At 43.3% G+C, this 21,902-nt stretch overlaps 1 protein-coding gene across 2 annotated transcripts in view; it reads right to left on the minus strand.

Moving 5' to 3' along the window:
- Positions 1-21,902, minus strand: part of ABTB3 (ankyrin repeat and BTB domain containing 3) — a 251,108-nt gene that overhangs the window by 80,103 nt on the left and 149,103 nt on the right. The window lies entirely within an intron of this gene.

Genomic DNA, 21,902 nt, shown 5'->3' on the forward strand with positions numbered 1-21,902 from the left:
CAAGAGATCTAATCAGGCACCTGATACGGGGAAAGCATGTGCTCTGACACCAAACCATGACTCCCTCCCAGTCATAGCTACTTGTTCCTAACCAGGATAATACCCAAGTGATGAAATGTGAACTCCTAACTTTTATACATTCCTGTGATGTCAGGTACAAATACATAAGTGGCGTAGTTTATATTGGGGCACATATTTTGTCACTTGTCCTCCTTGATTCTCCCTGTAGACCTCAATGCTCCCAGTATATGTCATTGTTTCTCATTGTATGTGCACACTTAAGAATAGTTCAAAAGATTGTCTAGCTTCCAAATCACAAACAAAGCTGCCTATTTAGGTGGTCTAAGTTCCTAAGACACTAAGCTTCTCGATCAGAAAGGTCGGCAGTTTGGCGATTCAAATCCCTAGTGCAGGTTTCCTGTGTGAGCAGGGGGTTGGACTAGATGATCTCCAAGGTCCCTTCCAACTCTGTTACTGTTATTATTTCATCCTGAAATAACTGTTTCAACAAAGGTATACAAACATGGCTGAGAAATGTTTGAGTAACCCTATTTTTCATAATTGTGAAGCAAAGCTTAACAGAGCTATAACAGAGACACCTGCAAAATCAATTCCACACAAGATAATTCACCTCTTTTTCTCTTAAGATATTCTTGTTCTGGATCAATAGAAGAACAACACATTTTCTTCTAACTCATAAGCAGTTAGCCTTCCTTGATGAAAGTGCAAATACCATTGCCTGTGAAAAGCCAGCCTGCACTTATAGCAATTATCCAGGTTAATCTCTGAAAATAAAGTAACTGCCAATTCTCTTGCATAGTAGATAATAGATAAGCATGTAGAGCCTATGCTAGGCTTGGAAGCAGTTATCAGAAGTTAAATATACTAAGCCAGCCTCATCATGACTTCTCCAGATGCTGACAGGCTGGTGCAAGCAGAACTTCACATCAGAAAACTGTTTCTATTTGTTATGTCCAGTCATCAAACCTGCCTTCAATAAATAGAATAGAATAGAATAACAATTGGAAGGGACCTTGGAAGTCTTCTAGTCCAACCCCCTGCCCAGGCAGGAAACCGTACACCAGGGGTGTCCAAACTTTTTTGAGTGAGGGCCAAATACAGAAAAATAAGCAAAGGCCCGGGCCACGGGGGGTGGGGGGGTGGGGGGGTGGGCGTGGCTTATTTTGGGGTGTGGCTTGGTGGTCATGTGACTGGTGGGCGTGGCTAACTGCTCATGTGACTGAGTGGATGTGGCTATGGGCATAGAAACTACTCAGAGGGCTAAAAAAAGTAATTTTTGACCAGTCCTCACACTTATGACCATCCTCACATTTATGCCCATTGCAGCATTTTTAACAACCATATCACTCATTTCACAACTGCTTCACAACTGGACAACAAACAGTATATAAGCCTAGTAAATTCATGTGTGGCCCGGGCCACACACAAGAGGTAACATATTGACACATGATTACTGTGTGTATTTCTAACTCGCCTATAATGTGAAGAACATTGCTCTCAGTGGGAGCAGTGATGCTGTCCTTTGGATTGAAGGATGGCTGGGATGTCAGGAGAAAGTTTGGTGGTTGAGACACGAAGGACTTCACAGAGATGGCTATCAGTCATTCTGGATCTCAGTCTGCTTTTGTTCTGATTTAACAGAGAAAATGTTTGTTCACATATGTATGTTGAGCCAACAGGCTCATCATTCTTTTTGCATGGCGTCTCATCAGAGGAAACTTGGCATGATCCAAATTCTGATAGAAGTCAGGAGGAGAGAAGCTGATGTTGACTCTTCAGAGAATCATCACATTGCATTTCAATCAGTTCTAACTGCAGACTCTCCTCCACTTCTTCTGCATCCACCAGGAAGGGGGTCGAGAACAGCTTGATTTGTTTTTCAATGACAGAAAAATCTTGAAAACGCTGGTTGAATTCTGTCACGAGAGATGTAATTATAGAAACATATTTCTCCTTTTAGCAGAAAGGTCTGCCTTTGGAAAAGCAGACTTGATTTCAGACAGCGAGGGAAGTGTACAGCATTAAAGCTTCGTAGTTGTGTCTCAAACAGGCGGAGCTTTACACAGAAGGCTTTCATGTGCGCATACAGGTGTGATACCAGCTGTTCTTTGCCTTGTAGGTTCTTGTTCAGTGTATTCAGATGATGAGGAAGATCAACTAAAATGCCAGGTCTGCCAGCCACAGAGGGTCACTCAGTTCATGAAGAGGTCGGTCCTTCTCTTTCAAAAAATTGTCGATTTCTGATCTCAGCGAATAAAACCGCTGCAGAACAGAGCCACGGCTGAGCCAGCGCACATCAGAGTGGTAGAGTACATCCCCGTATTCAGCATCCATGTCAGATAAGAAAGCTTGAAATTCCTGTGGTACAGTCCTCTAGCTCGAATTATGTTGACAGTTTTTACAACAGTGTTCATCACATCGCCCAGCTGCACAGTCTTGGCACACAGTGCTTCTTGGTGGATTATACAGTGCATCCTAACAGCCTCACCTCCGCTCTCTTTTACCTTGACGCACACCATGGATGCCATTCCTTTGCGCTCACCCGTCATGGCCGGAGCTCCATCCGTTGTTACTCCACAGAGCTTGTCCCATTTAAGCCCCATCTTTTCAACTGCCTCTGACACAGCGTCAAAAATATTTCCACCTGTCGTTGTGCCTTTTAGGCTCATCATATCAAGCAGCTCCTCCGTACAGCAAAATTATCATCGACTCCGCGCAAAAAAATTAAAAGCTGTGCGGTGTCTGTGGCGTCTGTGCTCTCATCGCATGCTATCGAGTAAAAATCAAAAGCACAAGCTTTCTCTCTCAGCTGAAGTTTCAGGTTAGCTGACAAGTCCTCGATTCTCCGCACCACTGTATTTCTGGATAAGGTCACGTTGTTGAAATCCTGCACTTTTTCCGGGCACATTACTTCTGTGACTTTGATGAGGCACTGCTTTATGAAATCACCGTCTGAGAACGGTTTGCCATGCTGGGCAATAAGTTTTGCGACTTCATAGCTTGCTGCTGTGGCGTTTTCCTGTATTTTGTTAGCACGAAATAAAACTGTTGTTGAGCTTGCAGGCTAGCTGCCATTTGCTTGAATTTCTGTGCTCGTTTGGCACCTGTGTACGGCGCGTAGCTCTGATGCTTGGTCTCATAGTGCCGATGGACATTATACTCTTTCATCACGGCAACATCTTCATTGCAAATCAAACAGACACACTTTCCGTTGATTTCTTTAAAGAAATATTCATTTTCCCACCGTGTTTGAAATCTTCTACACTCACTTGCTATCTTGCGTTTCTTGGTGCTGCCATTTCTGGTGACTCGTGGTAAATAGACTATATCAGAGGCCTGAAAACCTGGGACATTACAATACAGATGGATACAGTCAGTCTACTAAAAAGCAACAATATGTGGATATCATCTTCAATTAAGGGGGGAAAATGTTTCATATTCATTCATCTTGGCCAGGGTGTCCAAACTTGGTCCCTTAAGACTTGTGGACTTCAACTCCCAGAGTCCTCAGCCAGCAAAGCTGGCTGAGGAACTCTGGGAACTGAAGTCCACAAGTCTCAAAGAGACCAAGTTTGGACACCCCTGTTCTAGACTCTCGATCATCCCTGTTGCTTCTCTCCAAATGTATCTAAATTGGTCTCAATCCATATTTGTGGTACTCAAAATTGGACCCTGTACTGAAAGTAAAGAATGATTAATGCAGAAAAAAGACCTATTTCTGATAATGCAAGATAAAATACATTTGCATTATTTATATCGCAGCCATTATTTATTGAATTTATATGCCTTCCATCTCTGTGATAATGCAACTCTGGGCATCATGTTATATGGCTGAGTCACATTCAGTTTGTAGTAACATAACAACATGCAATTCAATTTTCTTGATGAGTACCATTGATAGCTGGGGAATTCTGGGAGCTGAAGTCCACCTACTTTAAAGTTACCGAGTTTGTGTGTCCAATCACACCTGGCCAATAAAGAATTCAATTCAATTCAATTCAATTCTATTCTAATTCTATTTGTTTTTAATATCCCTCAAAATACTTCATTCTGTAGGAGGGTGGGTGGGTGGGTGCTGACTTTATACAGACTCTGTATAAAGGGGGGAAAAAACCCAATACCTCTGAGCATCTGTCGAGTAACCTGCGGACTCCCAGGGTATGAGCTTCACTCTTTGGGGTCTGGTGTTCTCCCCAGGAATTTCCACCCAGAAGCATCCAAAAGAAAGAAGTTTATCCAAAAATTAAGATACCCCCTCGGGGGTGTCCCCTAGTCCGGCTATTCCTTTTCAAGATAATTGCAATTCTCCCATCGAGGCCCACCTGGATACTTTTGTTTTTCTCTCCAGACCGGGAGAAGGAAGAGGTACAGGAGAGGGATGCTTATGGCTCCTGCAGGGATCAGCCCGCGGAGGGATTTAGGGTGAAAAGTGGTGGCTGCAGGCGCCGCCGAGTGGTTTGTCTTGGCAAGAGGCGGCGGCGGCGGCGGCTCCAGTATCGGAGGGTAGCCATAGAAACCGGCACAGCGCCATAGCAAACTGGATCCTTCCTTCCCCCGGGACACAAGGAGGGAGGAGGCAAGACTGGCCGGATCCGCTCCGCCCGTCGGTCAAGCTGCGTCAAGGGCTGCAGCGGTAGCCGCGGGTGCGGTAAAAGCAAGAGGAGGAGGAAGAAGAGGAAGCGCCGGGGAAGGGAGGCAGAGCCCGCAGTCTCCGGGCCGGAGGAGTCGGGCCTTGGTTGCTGCCAGAGGAGAGCAGGTGGGGCAGCCGGAAGAGAGCAGCAAGGCGGCGATCAGCCCCCAGGCTGGCGATTCGAGCCCTGCAGATTGGAAGAAGCGCGCCGGGGGGAAAAGAGGGTTTCTTTGAAACTGGAGAAAACCCGGAAGATACTCGGCGGATCCTTCCCCGGCAGACTCCTGGTTCCCGCTTCTGCAGAAGCCAGAAAATCCGCCTTGCCCAGGTTTTCAAACCCTGGAAAGACTTTGGCTCGGATTTGGGTTTTGCATTTCTTATTCCTGAGATTTCTTCTTGCGCCTAGCAGTCCGCTCATTTCCACCCACCCTTAGAAATGGAGCGCTCCTTTTCCCCTGTCTAGACGGCAGGCGCTGTTAACCCTCCGAGCTTTTAACTCGGATTTGCGCGAATTTACTTCAGTGCAACCAAGGCGCGTGGATTGATGTGTCCAGTTCGTGCAACACGCCCAGCAGGATTTTTCCCCAATTGCATATTGGTTTGATCAATGCATTCCTTTGATTTAAAATTCCACCCAAGCCTCCAATTTTACACGGATTAAAAGACTGTCGGGTCTCTCCTTTTGGTGACGCTGCTTTCGCTTGCTGCCTCTTCGCGCTTGCTGCCGCCTCCCCTCCCTTCGTTATTCCCACCCGAGGAAGGCGAGGACAGAACCCTCCTCACCTGTTTCTCGATGGCGGCCCGAGGAAGGTGAGGGTAGAACTGCTGGGGCAGGCACAGCCAGCAGCCTCTTTCCCGCCGCCGCCTCCTCTGCCCCTCCTTCATTATTCCCGCCCATGGGAGGAGCATGAGCTGCAGAAAAGGGCCATTTTAAATTATACTTCCAGAATTTGCTGCGGGCCAAAAAAAACTGACCCGCAGGCCGCAGTTGGCCCGCGGGCCGTAGTTTGGACACCCCTGCCGTACACCATTTCAGACAAATGGTTATCCAACATTTTCCTGATTGCTTATTTGTACCCTATGACTATCATTAAGTGTTGTACCTTAGAATTCTTGATGGATGTATCTTTTCTTTTATGTACACTGAGAGTATGCACCAAGACAGATTCCTTGTGTGTCCAATCACACTTGGCCAATAAAAAATTCTATTCTATTCTATTCTTTAAAATTTCCAGTGTTGAAGCATACACAACTTCTGCAGGCCAGTTGTTCCACTGATTAATTGTTCTAACTGTCAGGAAATTTGTCCTTAGTTCTAAGCTGATTCTCTCCTTGATTAGTTTGAACCCATTGCTTCTTGTTCTACCCTCAGGTGCTTTGGAGAATAGTTTGACTCCCTCTTCTTTGTGGCAACCCCTGAGATATTGGAATCTTTATATTAAGAATGAATCAGTGGAGGGTTGCCCCTGGTTTGGAACGGTTCTATAGAACCAGTAGTAAAACCGGTGGGAGGCTCCACCCACTGATCCAAACGTAATCAAAACTCTTCTGCGGATGCGCATAAGCGCGGGGGCATGATGCGGACCTGTAGTAAAGGTAAGTAGAACCCACCCTGGAATGAATCCCTATCTATCCTCAATACTTGTATAGAGAAGCATATTTAAAAAAACATTCTGAGAAATATTCAAAAATTAACATAATGGTTATAGCATAAGCTTTTATGGATGCCTCTGGAGAATTAATAGAAAAGCTTTTAAGGGGAGACGAAACTTTTCATTGTTTTTGCTACAATGGGCCACCTAATTTCTCTGACAATTGTTTTTTGAAATGTTCAGCCAACAAGCAAGAGATTCACAGAAAGAGTAATAATGTGCATATTTTATTACTACTTAAAACTGGTTTTTTTTTATTATGAGTACAAGAAATGCTGCAGAGAAGTTATAACTAAATAGATTTAATCACAGTACTGCTTAATTAATACATTTTAAAAGAATATAAATATAGAACCCTGGAGTCTTAGCCCACTATGCAACATAAAATTATATATTTGAAACAGCTCATCCAATCCATAGTGAGTTCCTAAAACATTTATTTCTAGCCTAGTTTTTATGGGAGAAACGGCGAATGTTTTAGTCCCTTGATCGTTAATTACCTCACACAATCTCATGAAAAAAAAATACTGATTGTGTATGACAGCTCTCTGTTATCCTACTCTAACTAGCTGCCACTGACCAACTTCATGAGCCATGCACATTATGAGCTCATCATATGCACCAGCTGTTATGAGTGCAAAAATTATAACTTGCATATTATGAATTATATGGCATATAGGTTTGTGGTTTAGGATTCCGGAGGCTGTTCCAAATGGTTAGTTTTTCCTCTTTATAATTAGGCATATGCCAGAAATTGGTCAGGGCAGAGCTGTTACACAAAGAATCTTAATTTCCAATCTGTCAAATATATAGAAAAACCCAAAATACATATGCACACTAAAAAGCACAATCGGGGGAAAAAAACAAACGGTTGGCAAATGCCACATATGACAACGGTTTGGTAGACTGTCCCAATTTAGATTACTCACTAAATTTCAGTCCGCTTGGGAAAAAGAAATAGTTGCTTAAGCTGAAATAAGGTCAGGACAGTTGTGTAAGCAATGTGGAAGACACATTCAGTTCCATTTCTCTTAACAGATGACAGCAAGAATATATGTGAGATACTGTAAGCCCATACATTCACACTGAGATTGCACGTATCAACATGAGCTCTTTCCATAAAATACTGACTCAAGGTGATCTGTTCAAACTGAAAATTTAGCAACTCTGAGGGAAGTGATTACTGACTATGTCTGCTCTCTGTTCCAAGGTTTTATTTCAGCATATTCTTAATAAACTGTATATTTTTTCTGCTTCAATCACACAGCTTAATGCAGACATTCAAGGCTTCCAATCCTGAATTATTTATTTATTCCATTTATATGGCCACCCATCTGAAATGAATGACTCTGAATGGCCTACAATGTAAAAAGAAACAAACAAAAATACAAGAAATAGCAGTCTGGGTCAAAACAGACTCATCAGTCCAAATCAATATAATCAATGCACAGGCTCAGCCTACTTCCTGATCCCTAAGCCTGGGGACAAAGCCAATCTTTACGGCCTTACAAAAGGCTGGTGGGGTCAGGGCCAATTTGATCTCTGGGGAAATCATATTTCAAAGTGTGTGGGGGTGTATGTGTCACAATACAAAAGGCTCACTTCCTGGCCCCTGATAGGTGGCATCGCTTAGCAGATGGAACCTGAAGCAAGCTTTGTCTGCTGGACCTAATGGGATGGGTAGAGATAATTATGGAAAAGCTGTCCCTCAAATAACCTGACCCCATGCCACAAATGCTTTTTTATCTTATACCTAGCACCTTAAATTGAACCTGGGAGAAAACCAGCAATTGATACAGCTGCAGAATGAGAAACTTACTTTGTTTCCCTAGCTGTTATTGGCTTGTTTTTACCTGTCTTTCTAAATCAAAAGATTCTGACACATCTCTATAATCTTTAATAATGGAACCGGGTGTCATTTGTCATTGGAAAATTATGTAATTGAATGATAACTTTATCACTTAGCACTGCATTTGCTGATCAGTGTCATTCAGGATTACATTACATGCTTGAGCATCATACTTGGGCTCATGACTTATTCATCATCCATTAATTCTTGACCTTACTTTGTTTTACCACAGATATTTTTCAGAACCATTTTCCCACTATATCCACCATCAGGTTTCTTCTGATATATCCAACTCTCACATCTATGTAACAAATTAAGCAGAAGTATGCTCATATACAGATATTTCCATTTTTTTTGACAAACCTTAGTTTTTCCACAACAGACCATATTCTGCCCATTGCCTTTTCCTCAGAATTTGCATACTTTAAAACTTCTCTAATTTCACAAACTTTTCTTTCTGCTCTCATTTTTTACAATCCACATTTAAATTTTAATTATTTCTCTGACAAACACAACTATTATTTTATTTATTTTATTTATTTCGATTTTTATACCGCCCTTCTCCCGAAGGACTCAGGGCGGTGTACAGCCAAGTAAAATTCAATATATAAACATTAAGAGAAAGTTAAAAAGCATATTATAATGTGGCCCAAATTTTAAAACAAATTTAAATCTTAAAATATAAATAACCCCAGTAAAATTTCAGTCCAGTCCCGCTTGAATAAATAGGTGCGTTTTCAGCTCACGGCGAAAGGTCCGAAGATCAGGCACTTGACGTAAGCCAGGGGGAAGTTCATTCCAAAGCGTAGGAGCTCCTACAGAGAAGGCCCTTCCCCTGGGGGCCGCCAATCGACATTGCTTGGCGGACGGCACCCGGAGAAGGCCCTCTCTGTGTGAGCGTACGGGTCGGTGGGAGGCATAAGGTAACAGCAGGCGGTCCCGTAAGTACCCGGGTCCTAAGCCATGGAGTGCTTTAAAGGTGGTAACCAAAATCTTGAAGCGCACCCGAAAGACCACAGGAAGCCAGTGCAAACTGCGCAGGATTGGTGTTACATGGGAGCAACGAGTTGCTCCCACTATTACCCGCGCAGCTGCATTCTGGACTAACTGCAGCCTCCGGGTGCACTTCAAGGTTTAATCTTTAATCTTTGCGGCATTAATTTTGAGATCAACACTTATTGTTGTATCCTACAAAGACATGTTGCAAATCATTCCGTTCTCAGTCAACAACAAACATGGCCAGCCTGCACAAATACGTAGACATTGAAGTCTCCAACCAACATATTTTAATGCCGCTAAAACTATTGCTTATATATCCATAAATAAATAAACAAAAGGGGTATCACAAATCATTGTCCTACTATCTAATCAATATTAAACCATTATCTAAGTACTCCAAATATGCTCATATGTGGTTTATTTGCATTATATACTACTCTTATCAATTCAGAAACCGTATTCTCCACTGGCATGCAAAATACTCCATTTTCAAACCCATTCTTATCATATATATATTTTTCTAAATCTATTTTCTTACATTCATACATGTCTCAATGACCAGTTGAATAGCAAAAAATCCAGTGTCAAGCATACAATCACACAACACTTTACAGCAAATTGCAGTAGTGGATGTGAAAAGGGTATGAGTGATCTGGCAGTATGTTACAATTGATATACAAGATGTTGTACAAAGACTTGGCCACAGCTTCCACCTGCTTTTTTGAGTAAGAGTTATGAAGTCAGGAAGATCCTTAAGTTTGGAGAGTGAAAAAGAAACTCAAAATTATTTTGCCTTGATTCTCTTTGGTATAAAAGGGGAGAGAGAGAGAACTTCGGCTTTCAAGGTTCTGTTATTACAGCCTATATCAATCAAATATTTTTTTTCCTGAGGTTTCTATTACCTAGCCTGTTCTGTCCTTGAAAGACTGACAGTCGCACTGACTTTGGATTCACACAGATGTGAATCCAGGAAAAAGACCTTGAGGTCATAGTGAACAGGTCAATGAACATGTCAACTCTCTACATGGTGATTATGAAAAAGTCAAGTTGCCATACTAGGGATTATTGAGAAAGGGATTGAAAATAAAACTGCCAACACCGGAACGTCTCTCTATAGAAATTTATGCTACATCTGCACCAGGAATACTACATACAGTTCTGATCACCACATTTGGAAAAAAAGGTACAGCAGACTGAATAAAAGTTGGAAGAGACTAAGCAAGATGATCGGGCCACACCAAAAATATTGGAATCCATTAGCTTGGGAAAAAGGTGACAAAAGTTGTATAAAATTATGCAAGGCACGAACAAAATGAACAGGGAACAATGTCCCTGATGCTGACTGGAAGGTGAATTTAGTGAAATATTCCTTCACAGTGCATAAATAATAAGATAAATAACTGCCAGTAGAATTGGTTGGCTGCTATGTTATTGTTAGAAATGTAAATGTTGAATTAAAAAGGGTCTTGACTAACTGCAAAAGTCTTTTATTTTCATATTTGACATGACACAGTTTGAAGTAACTGTTCTCTGCTTTGTGATAAAGCTTCGTACCTTACTAACCCAGATGCTCTGGTAGAGACTGTTTCCTGTCTATTACCTGCCAGTTATGACAATGGAGCACGACGTTGGTAGCAAACCAAACAGTAAAGACAGGTCTTTCCAATAAGGAAATGACTAATCATGAGTGAGGTTTAGCAACATTAACTGGATAATACTAGTGAACTGCTGACCTCTACATTCGGGAAATAATTTCCGTGGAGTCATCAGAAGTCAAGCTTGACTCAAGGAGGCCACTTTTATCTTATTTTACAGTACACAGGATTAACAACTCTTTAGCCAAAGAAATGGGTTGGTTCCTCTTTCCATTATTCTATTAACAATACACAAAACATTACTAGGCGGACCGTTGGTATGTACAGTAAATGTGTTTTGGGTGTAGAACTTCAGAAAATGTTCTGCTTTTTATGTATGTTTTTAATGGTTAAGAACATATATCTTTCATGCCTGAAAATCCAGAGACAACATTTAAATACGTATACTTTTACTTATATTTCTAATTACACTGCTTTTATTTTTGTTATTGTATCAAGTGTCATTTGTTGCCAGAAAGATGGGGTATACAGCCTATAAATAAATTAAGCATTTGATTTTAGTGAAATCTGCCCGCAGTAGTTCATTTTTCAATGAACTACTTCAATGGATCACTGATTAACTTTGCTTACTACTTAATAATGCCTGGTAATAAGATAGGTTTGTAAATAATAAGATGCTAAAGTGTATCTAGGCATGTTGCTTTGGTTTACAATTAAGCAAATGCTTTAAAAATTAGTTGACATTGTCTCAAATGGCTCCCAATGTTCATATTCAGAAATGATGTTCTATGCACGTGTTAATAAATATGAGTCCCTTACTCGTTTTGAATTCTGTATTTCCTTTTCTTCCAGTGCTATATTGTTGCTATGTGTGTTTCTTTTAAAACATCACATCTCTTCAAGTAATTTGAGTTAGGAGGTGATAAAAGTTCCTCACACCAGAGGGTAGTAGATTAAAGGAAAAACTCAACACAAACAAGACCATGACAGCAAATGAACTCTAAGAATACAAAGTTTCTTCACTAGAAATTTTTCAGTAGAAATAATTCTCATAAAGCTAAAGAATAGCTTTATAAAAACTATAAATAATAGCTGATCTAAAACAAATGTGTTCTTCTCAAAATATAAAAGAGGAATTTGAGGGTGACAGAGAAGGGTGTTTTTTCTATAAAATAAAGTGGGTTTTTTATTTTTCAGTAAAAACTGTATGATAGATCAACAACGAAGATGTAATTCAGTATTCTGCATAAAAGTTAATTCCATTGCAGAAATAACAACCCAGGGAGAAGAGTTGTTGAAAGAGGTAATATATCAGTTGTGGCATTGCAACTAAAGTCACCCCCACTTGTTGATATGTTAAAATGGCACAGATATAAAATGACAGGGCTTCAACTATGCTGTATCAATGTGTTACCTCTTGTCTTTTTTGACCTTGACAATCCTAGAGAGGATTGCTGTACCAGAGATAAAAGTAGGACTTCCAGAACTAAGCACTTTTGACTGACAAGAGTGTTGAAGAAAGCACGGACAATCTCAGTATGTTGTAATTGGCTAACTGAGCGGCGGGTCAAGCAGGCAGCCAAGGAATCAGGGAATGTAGTGTGGTTTAGTGGTTAAAAAAATAACGTAGGAGTGGGCTGTTCCATGTTCGAATCCATCCTCAGTCACAGAAACTCCCTGGGTGAACCCGGCCAGGCACTTTCAGTTCAACAGACTGTCTATTCTGGAGAAAAGGCTGAGGGAAAGAATGCTTTGTGTGCATCCTTGAGCTGCTAGAGAAAAACCAAGATATAAATATTAATAAAAAATAAAGTAGGTAAAAAGGTGAGAACCTTGTACTATCATGGGATGGTCATGTTTTCCAATTCTATGGAAGAGACCACAGTGCTCATGTGCTACAGGATTTATTCAGATATTTTTATGCCATCAGTTGAAGAAGGCTTTAATTGGATGGGTAATACACTGGGTAACACTTTGGCCAATGGTTTTTGCAAAGATAGGTGCCCAGAACAAGACAAGAGAAAAACTCATTTAATTTATATTTCTTCTTTTACAATGATCCAAACACAACACTTGTTCATTGGAGCAAATGAAAAAAGAATTATTAATCTATTATTTAATTATGCATTATGATGCGTGCTCCTGTATGTTTTAGCATCCTCACAAAAAGAGTACATTAATTAATTGCAAAAACACATTCCTATGTATGGATATATGCTACTCAGACACTCCTTTACATTAAATCTAAATAAACCCAGGAGCTTTAGAGAAATGTCTCATTGACAGCTCCTTGAAATTCTGCATAAGATAAAGGAGTCTGTAACAGTAAACATTTGTATGATTAATAATCCAGCAAATCAGGCACCCATTTTTTTCAAACCTTGTTTATTCTAACTAAGAAGCAATTAGGGGAAAGAGACAGATTGTTCCTTGTTAGCATGAAAGCAATATAAACCCATTCTTATGTCACTGAAATAAACAGCAGTAAAATTCTTGGAACTACATTTTGTATTTGGGTTGGGCTTAATGCCATAGAGCATTGCATTAGAAAGGGGGAAACTCTCAGTTGAAATACTAACTCATCCCCACATATACACATACATACACAAACACCTGTTTTTCATGAGTGACTGAGTGCAAAAAAAAAAAGAAAAGTCCACTGTAATGCAATATATCAGTGGAATAAATGTTGGTTTGCATATTCAGGACACAATTTTCCATGTCAAATTTGGACATTATTTTGCCTATCCAGACTCATTTTGCATAAAGGAGTGTCAGGGAAAGTCATCATAATCTGAGTAACAAAACAGCATAAAATGCTTAGGTCATACTAATTCCCTTAAAGCAACGATAACTTTGAATTCCAAAGAGGAAGAGTAATTTGTAGTCTTCTCAAAGGCCACCCTCATTCTGAGGTTATAACTATTATTAGACTTGAGGCTTTGTATGGGGCTATCATAGCTATCAAGTATTATTCTGCGCATGCTCGAAAATGGTGGTGCTCTGAGTTCTCTGGAATGGTAGGCTGGACGGCCCCGGAACAATGCGGTGTTTGGAGACGCCGCCTGGCCGACTATGCCCCCTGACTCGATCCGTGGGTTCTCTGGCTTCCGATTGAGACCTTCAGGCCTCGTGTAAGATCTTCGGACGCCGAGGACGGAGACGGAGACAGAGACGGGGAGGCGAGCGGCGCATGGCGGCGGCCATTTTGGGGCGTTTAGGGGCGGCTTTTTCGGCGCTTCCCAGCTTCCCAGCTGATTCAGCCGAAGATTGAAGATCGGAGGAGGAAAGGATTGTGGTTTCCTGGAATCGGCTTGGAACGGCTTGGAACGGCTGGCCATTGGCTCCCACCCATACCATCCTCCCAGCTAGGTATCTGCCTATCGGCGATGGGGGTTGGGGCTCCCCCCCCCCAGCTGATTAGGTTTTCCATCACCAGCTGGGAGTTCCCTATGGCCGCGGCTATGATTTCGCTGCGACGGCGGTTTACATCTGTGGCGTTTTTGCCACCTTGGCCGTCCTTTATCCATCTGTCTGTTCTGGGCTCTCCGGACGGCCTTCATTTTGCCAGCGGACGTCGGCGGGAGGTTAAGGAGGCCGATATGATCCTGATGGTGTGCTTGGCTGGACCATACCGGAGGGCCTATGACTGGGCTGGGCCATATGGTGGGGGGGAAGGGGTGATGGAGGCGATGGGGGAATGAGAAGGAGGAGAGGGATATCCTTGATGTTTGCGTCTACCCCTGAACTGGCTGGTGTCATCTTGCCATCTTGCCCCTGTGTCATCTTGCCCCTATGTGCTTGAAGTGCTGTGACTGTCATTTGTCATCTGGAGCCATTTGAGTTCCATCATTAGCGGCTCATCAGGGCTTTTGCCTTCGAAGACGGTATCTACACTTCTATCTTTTACCATCTTGCACCAGGTTCCAAATGGATTTACTGAGACTCAACTTTTCATTGAGACTTAATAGACCCTGTGTATCATCTATACCGCTCTGGGGGCCATACCATCTTTTAGCCGCCTCTTCTCATGAGATACTCACCTTTTGAACTTCTTCGCTTGCAGGTGCCCCGCAAGAATGGCCTCCACACTATCGAGGGCCTGCCTTAACGAAGGGTCTTGGGACCCAGAGAGGTGGCATCGTCAAGAAGAATCTTGGGGTTTTAAATAGGTTTTTAATGAAGGGGTTTAAAGGGGGGGGGGGGGGAGTGACGGGTAGGGGGAGTGACCCGTCGGGGAGGGTATGTCCAGTCCCAGCGCGCACTCATGACACTATTTTAGCTGGTCCGAAGACAGGAGGGGAGGGGTCTGTTCCGAGCAGAGAATGTTATTCCATCTGTACGGTAAGTGGGAGGGGCAGATATGGCGGAGGCAGGGGCCGTGTCGCTCTTTGGGAGCACGTGTTCGATGTCTAAGCGATCACGTGCTCCGGCCTCAGTCCTCACTCGTTCCCGGATGGTCAAGACCCTCAGAGCTTGGGTCTTGGCTGATGCTTTGCAATGCCGGTCCGTGGTCAATAAGGCTCCCTGATTTGTGATCTGATTCAGAGGAGTCCGCGGACCTTATGGGCATTACGGAGACTTGGCTGGGCACAGAAGGGGTGTACCCTGGTTGAACTGTGCCTCCGGCTTCCGTGCATTCCATCAGCCGAGGCCCAAGGTAGGGGTGGGGGTGGCGGTTGTGATTAAAGAAAGTCTGGAGCCGAGGAGTCCACTGTTCCTCAGATAGCTGGCTGTGAATCCTCCTTGTGAAGTGGGGCCACCGTAATCAGATGGGGCTGTTGATCACGTACCTGGCTCCTTGCTGCGTGACTACAGCCCTACCTGAACTACTAGAGGTGCTTGCTGGCGTGGCGGTTGAGATCCCCAGACTTTTGGTCTTGGGTGATTTCAACCTGCCATCTGCCGGCTTGTCATCAACGGTGGTTCAGGAGTTCCAGGCCTCCATGACGGCCTTGGATCTGATTCAAGTAACTGATGGCCCTACACACATTGGGGGAGGCGCGCTAGACTTGATTTTCATCTCTGGTCAGTGGGTAAATGATCTGGATTTAGGAGATATAGTGAAAGAACCGGTGTCATGGTCAGATCATTTTCTTCTTCGCCTAGACTTTCGGACCGCCGCTCACCACCGCAGGGAGACGGAGCCAATGCGTTGGTTCCGTCCCAGGCGCCTGATGGACCCGGAGAGGTTCCTGACGGAGCTTGGGCCGTTTCCTGAGGATCTTACCCACGGCACGACTGAAGAACTGGTTGCGGCCTGGGAACGGGCCGCGGCTGGGGCTTTGGACCGTGTCGTGCCTTTGCGGCCTCTGACCCAGCGTAGATCTCAATTGGCTCCTTGGTTTTCCGAGGAGCTGAGAGAGATGAAACGCCAGAGAAGACGCCTAGAGAGTACTTGGAGGTCTAGCCGTTCCGCGGCTGATCAGACACTAGTGAGGTCCTTTACTAGGACCTACCTAGTGGCAATGAGGAGGCGGCGTTCCCACGCTTCCACCCTCATTGCATCGGCAGATAACCGCCCGGCCGCCCTGTTTGGTGACCCGTTCCTCCTCTATCAAGAGGGACGGGATGACCCCTTACAGGGACGAGCTGAGGAGTTTAACGGTTATCTATACGATAAAATCGTTCAGCTTCGGGATAGTTTGGACCAAGATTGCGATGATCCAGCCGGGATGACAGAGTCGCGTCTTGTTGAGGTTATGTGGGATGAGTTTGATTCTGTGGCTCCCGAGGACATGGACAGGTTGCTGGGGAGGTTACATGCAACTACATGTTTACTGGACCCGTGCCCTTCCTGGTTAGTGCTGGCTGCTCAGGAAGTGACACGAGGCTGGCTCAGGGATTATAAATGCTTCTTTGATGGAAGGGGTTTTCCCCGCCGCCTTGAAGGAGGCGGTGGTGAGACCTCTCCTCAAGAAGCCTTCCCTGGACCCAGCTATTTTGGGTAATTACCGTCCAGTCTCCAACCTTCGCTTTGTGGCGAAGGTTGTAGAGAGTGTGGTTGCATGGCAGCTCCCCCGGCACCTGGAGGAAACTGTCTATCTAGACCCGTTCCAGTCTGGCTTCCGACCCGGTTATAGCACGGAGACGGCTTTGGTCGCGTTGGTGGATGACCTCTGGAGGGCCAGGGACAGGGTTGTTCCTCTGCCTTGGTCCTATTAGATCTCTCAGCGGCCTTCGATACCATCGACCATGGTATCCTGCTGCGCCGGTTGGAGGGATTGGGAGTGGGGGGCACCGTTTATCGGTGGTTCTCCTCCTATCTCTCTGACCGGTCGCAGACGGTGTTGACAGGGGGGCAGAGGTCGTCCTCGAGGCGCCTCACTTGTGGGGTGCCTCAGGGGTCGATTCTCTCGCCTACCCTGTTCAACATCTATATGAAGCCGCTGGGTGAGGTCATCAGTGGTTTCGGGGTGAGTTACCATCTGTACGCTGATGATACTCAGCTGTACTTTTCCACCCCGGACCACCCCAACGAAGCGGTTGAAGTGCTGTCCCGGTGCCTGGAAGCTGTACGGGTCTGGATGGGGAGAAACAGACTCAAGCTCAATCCCTCCAAGACGGAGTGGCTGTGGATGCCGGCATCCGGGTACAGTCAGCTGCATCCGCAGCTGACTGTTGGGGGCGAGTTAGTGGCCCCAAAGGAGGTGGTTCGCAACTTGGGCGTCCTCCTGGATGGACGGCTGTCTTTGATGAACATCTGGCGGCCGCCGCCAGGAGGGCCTTTTACCAAGTTCGCTTGGTTTGCCAGTTGCGTCCCTTCCTTGACCGGGATGCCTTATGCACGGTCACTCACGCTCTGGTTACGTCTAGGCTGGATTATTGCAATGCTCTCTACATGGGGCTGCCTTGAGGTGCACCCGGAGGCTGCAGTTAGTCCAGAATGCGGCTGCGCGAGTAGTAACGGGAGCCGCCGTGGCTCCCACGTGACATCGCTGCTCCGTAGCTTGCACTGGCTTCCTGTGGTCTTCGGTGCGCTTCAAGATTCTGGTAACTATCTTTAAAGCGCTCCATGGCTTAGGACCCGGGTACTTACGAGACCGCCTGCTGTTACCCTTTGCCTCCCACCGACCCGTACGCTCTCACAGAGAGGGTCTCCTCAGGGTGCCGTCCGCCAAACAATGTCGGCTGGCGGCCCCCAGGAGGAGGGCCTTCTCTGGGGGGGGAGGGGCGCTCTGGGACGAACCTCCCCCTGGCCTGCGTCAAGTGCCTGATCTTCGGACCTTCCGTCGTGAGCTCAAAACATATTTATTTATTAAAGCGGGACTGGCATAATTATTGATGAATTTTAATTGGGTATTCTTATATTTTTAAATTTTAAATCTAAATTTTAATAATTCAGCCTTTTAAAATTTGCTCTTTTTAACTGTTGTTTTAAATTGTATATATTTTGTTCTTATTCCGGCTGTACACCGCCCTGAGTCCTTCGGGAGAAGGGCGGTATAAAAATCTAATAAACCATAAACCATAAACCATAGCAATCATTCCATTTTAATTTTTTTCTGCTTAATAATTCCCTTCTAGTTATTTCCATCCTTGTCTAGAAAGATCATCCATGTAACTGAAGTTATTTTTAGAACTATCTAAAACACATTGAGTCTCTCAACATACAATTTTTAATCTATGCTACTGTACCATTTTGTGGAATTACAGAGACATGTCATGAAAAGATCCTGAACTTCAACTGCCTTCCTAATCCATCAAAGATGCTTCACTAATTCTCCAACAGAAAACCTCTACCTCTGAGGATGACCTAGGGCAGTGACCACATGTGTTTCTTTCTTGCTCTTCTGGTCTTAGTGGTTATTTAGTCGGGCTGTTTCCTGTTAGCTTGTTATCTTACTACCTTTGCTGTAGTCATGTATGTCTTTTAATGCTAAACACACATTAAGCATGGCATGTTTTCAACGCAATTAATGATACAATAGGAAAAAAAGTAAATCTATCACTTAGAATTCCACCTCTCCCCATTTTTCTTTTCGTGAATTTGCAAAACAGAAGCCCAACTCCCTGCCTAAGACAGGAGACCTTATACCATCCCAGATAAATGGTTGTCCAATCTTTTCTTGAAATTTCCAGTGATGGAGCACCTACAGCTCTAGGAGGCAAGCCGTCTCACTGATTAAGTGTTCTTGCTGTCAGGAAATTTCTCCTTAGTTACAAATAGGATCTCTCTTTGATCCATTGCTTCTTGTCCTACCCTCAGGTGCTTTGCAGAATAAGTTAACTCCCTCTTCTCTGTGAGAGCCCCATAAGTACCAAAAGACAGCTATCATATTACCCCAAATCATTAGACTAGACCAGTGATGGCTAACCTTTTCCATAGCACGCACACCCGAACCTACAAACTGCAATGTGTGTGCGGCCCCCGCACATGCACCCCACCCTCACACACATGCGCAGTCTGCCCCCCAGACATGCTTGGCAGAGACCCAAAGACCAGTTTGCTGGTGGGAGGCATGTGCACATGTGCAGTGAAGCTGAACTGGGGCGAAGGCTCGTGTGCCATCAGAGAGGGCGCTGTGTGCCACCTCTGGCATGCGTGCCATACATTCGCCATCATGGGACTAGACATACCTAGGTTCCTCTACCTGTTCATCAAATAACGTAGCCTCCAGACCCCTTATCATCTATGTTCCTTTTCTCAGTATCATTTTTGTATCTTGGTGACCAGAAAACTGGACATAGTATTCCAAATATGGCCTTACCAGTGCAGTATAAAGTGGTACTATCACTTCTTCAATCTTTTGGTCCTAAAGAGTGGGGTTTATGCTGGGGACTAGATCCTAAAAATAGTAACAAAGTTGCTACTGGTACCAACAGCAGTCTCATTCTTGTAGCATGTAATGGAGAATTTTCTGTTAGACATTGTATGTATATACTGTATGTTTGTTTGTGTGTTGTCTATGCATCCGTGTGTTGGGAGAGCAGCTGACCCTACTTCTCCACTGTATTATTTAGCTATGATGGAACACAGCCACATTTAATTAATTGTGCATTTCTTCTATATTTTAACAGCAAGTTTTCAGAAATAATGATTTCTTGATATTCAAAATATAAGCACTGGAGAGAAAAAAGATTATCAGAATATGGCAGCAATCAAGCTTGCACCATTTGCAATGGTTTTTTTTTTAATCTGTTTCCTTCCTTCCTTCTTTTTATGCAAATCTCTAGAATGACTGTGAAAAATAAAATATTTCTGTGTTTGTTTTTGCAAATATATGTGACAACAGAGTATTGTATCTGATTATGGATGGGGAAATATCAGGGGGGGAAATGCAAACCAAAATACAACCAAATCTATGCAAACTTCAAACAAAAATGAAAGGTAGAAAAAGAAATTTGACTAGGCAGAAGAGAAAATGTACATTTTATATTTAATATTTGGCTGCTAGGCTTAGACATAATAAATGATCACTAGATTTGCAAAGGCAGATGTCAAGAAAAATATATATTTATTTCTAACTGATATCATCACAGGTGATGAAGAAATGTGCTTTCTTTTGACTTGGCTCTTTTCTCTCTAATATTATTATCTCAGTATAACTAGAGGAAGAAAGAAACGTATCTAATTTTAGCTTGGTGAATTTCAGCAATGCCCTCCTATCTGAATTTATCCCTGATCTATGCTCAGCATCTCATCAATGAGACCTGCAGTGTGAAATCATTATATGGCATGAAACTGAAACAAATATTTAAAATAACTTATAGATACCACTTATGGCAAGATATGAATTGCTCATCTTTACATGTAAAACACAATCAAGCTAGGTTGCATTTCTAGGTATTGCCATTTTCCAATTTATTTATTTTTATTCCGCTTTTACTATTTTTAGAATTACCTAATATTCCTTCTTCCTCTTATTTGCCCCACAATTTGCCCCACAAAAAACCCCTATGAAATGGGTTGGTCTGAGCGACAGTGACTGGCTCAATGTCACTCAGCTGGCTTTCATGGCTAGGTCAGGATTAGGACTCACAGTCTCCTGTTTTCTAGTCTGATGCCTTGACCCAAACTGGCAGCCTGTGGGCCAGATGTCTCATATGCAGACCACACCCACCCCAGCTCCGCGAAGGGAAAAATGTTGCGATACGTCATGTGACGGCACCACGATGCTGTGAGTTTAACACTAGACCTTAATCACCAGACCTTAACCACTAGACTATACTGGCTCTAATGTTATTTCTGTTTTCAATAATACTAACCACCAGAAATGAGAAGCTTATTCTTGTATTAGAGAAGTTAAGAAAAAAAACCCTGGTTAATTGACTATGTGGTTTAGGGATTTATTATGGGGCGGAACACAAAAAGCTATTTGTGAATAATGGTTGAACGTCTTGTGAGACACACTAAGACAGAACTGCTCAGACGGCAAGAGCATGTGCTGGGCTTCACTGTCCTAATGGAATATACAATATTGTACATTACATTACAATTTCCCCAAGATTAATAATGCAATGAAATTGATTTCCTAACAAAAGCAGTGTTTGCTGAAGCAATATTACAATGGAGGGTTGAATAGCCATGCATTTGGACAAGGAAACAGTAGTGTTGGTGACCGAGTCATATGATGATAATAACAAATGGAAGGAAAGGGAGCCCTTTTTAAGCAAGCAAAAAAATTGAAGTGGATTATGACCACAACTGCTAAGTGAATTTATGTTGCTAAGTGAGCAATTTGTTAAGTGAGTTTTTTTGCCGCGTTATGACTTTTCTTGCCACATTCGTTAATTGAATCACTGCAGTTGTTAAATTAGTAACATGTTTTGTTAAGTGAATCTGGCTTCCCTATTAAATTTGCTTGTCAGAAGGTTGCAAAAGATGATCACATAAATATGAATCAGTTGTCAAAATCTGGAGATAAATCACATGACCACCGGAATGCTGCAGTGGTCATAAGTGTGAAAAATTGTCATAACTTACTTTTTTCAATATAACTTTGAATGGTCACTAAATGAACTGTTGTAAATTGAGGACTACCTGCATTTATCTTTAAAAATTGTTTCAGTCCTTCTGGTATAATTACTGTACTAATCTCTATCGTGTCTCCCAGCCCTTGGGGAAAAAAAACATAGTAGCCCTTCTTTTTATTTGCTGCCAGAAAATTTATCCTAGTCATCAATGTTTATTTCAGTTCTGGCATACCTTTTGC

Source organism: Ahaetulla prasina, chromosome 7 (genome assembly GCF_028640845.1).
Source record: "Ahaetulla prasina isolate Xishuangbanna chromosome 7, ASM2864084v1, whole genome shotgun sequence".
In the NCBI taxonomy this organism is placed as follows: domain Eukaryota; kingdom Metazoa; phylum Chordata; class Lepidosauria; order Squamata; family Colubridae; genus Ahaetulla; species Ahaetulla prasina.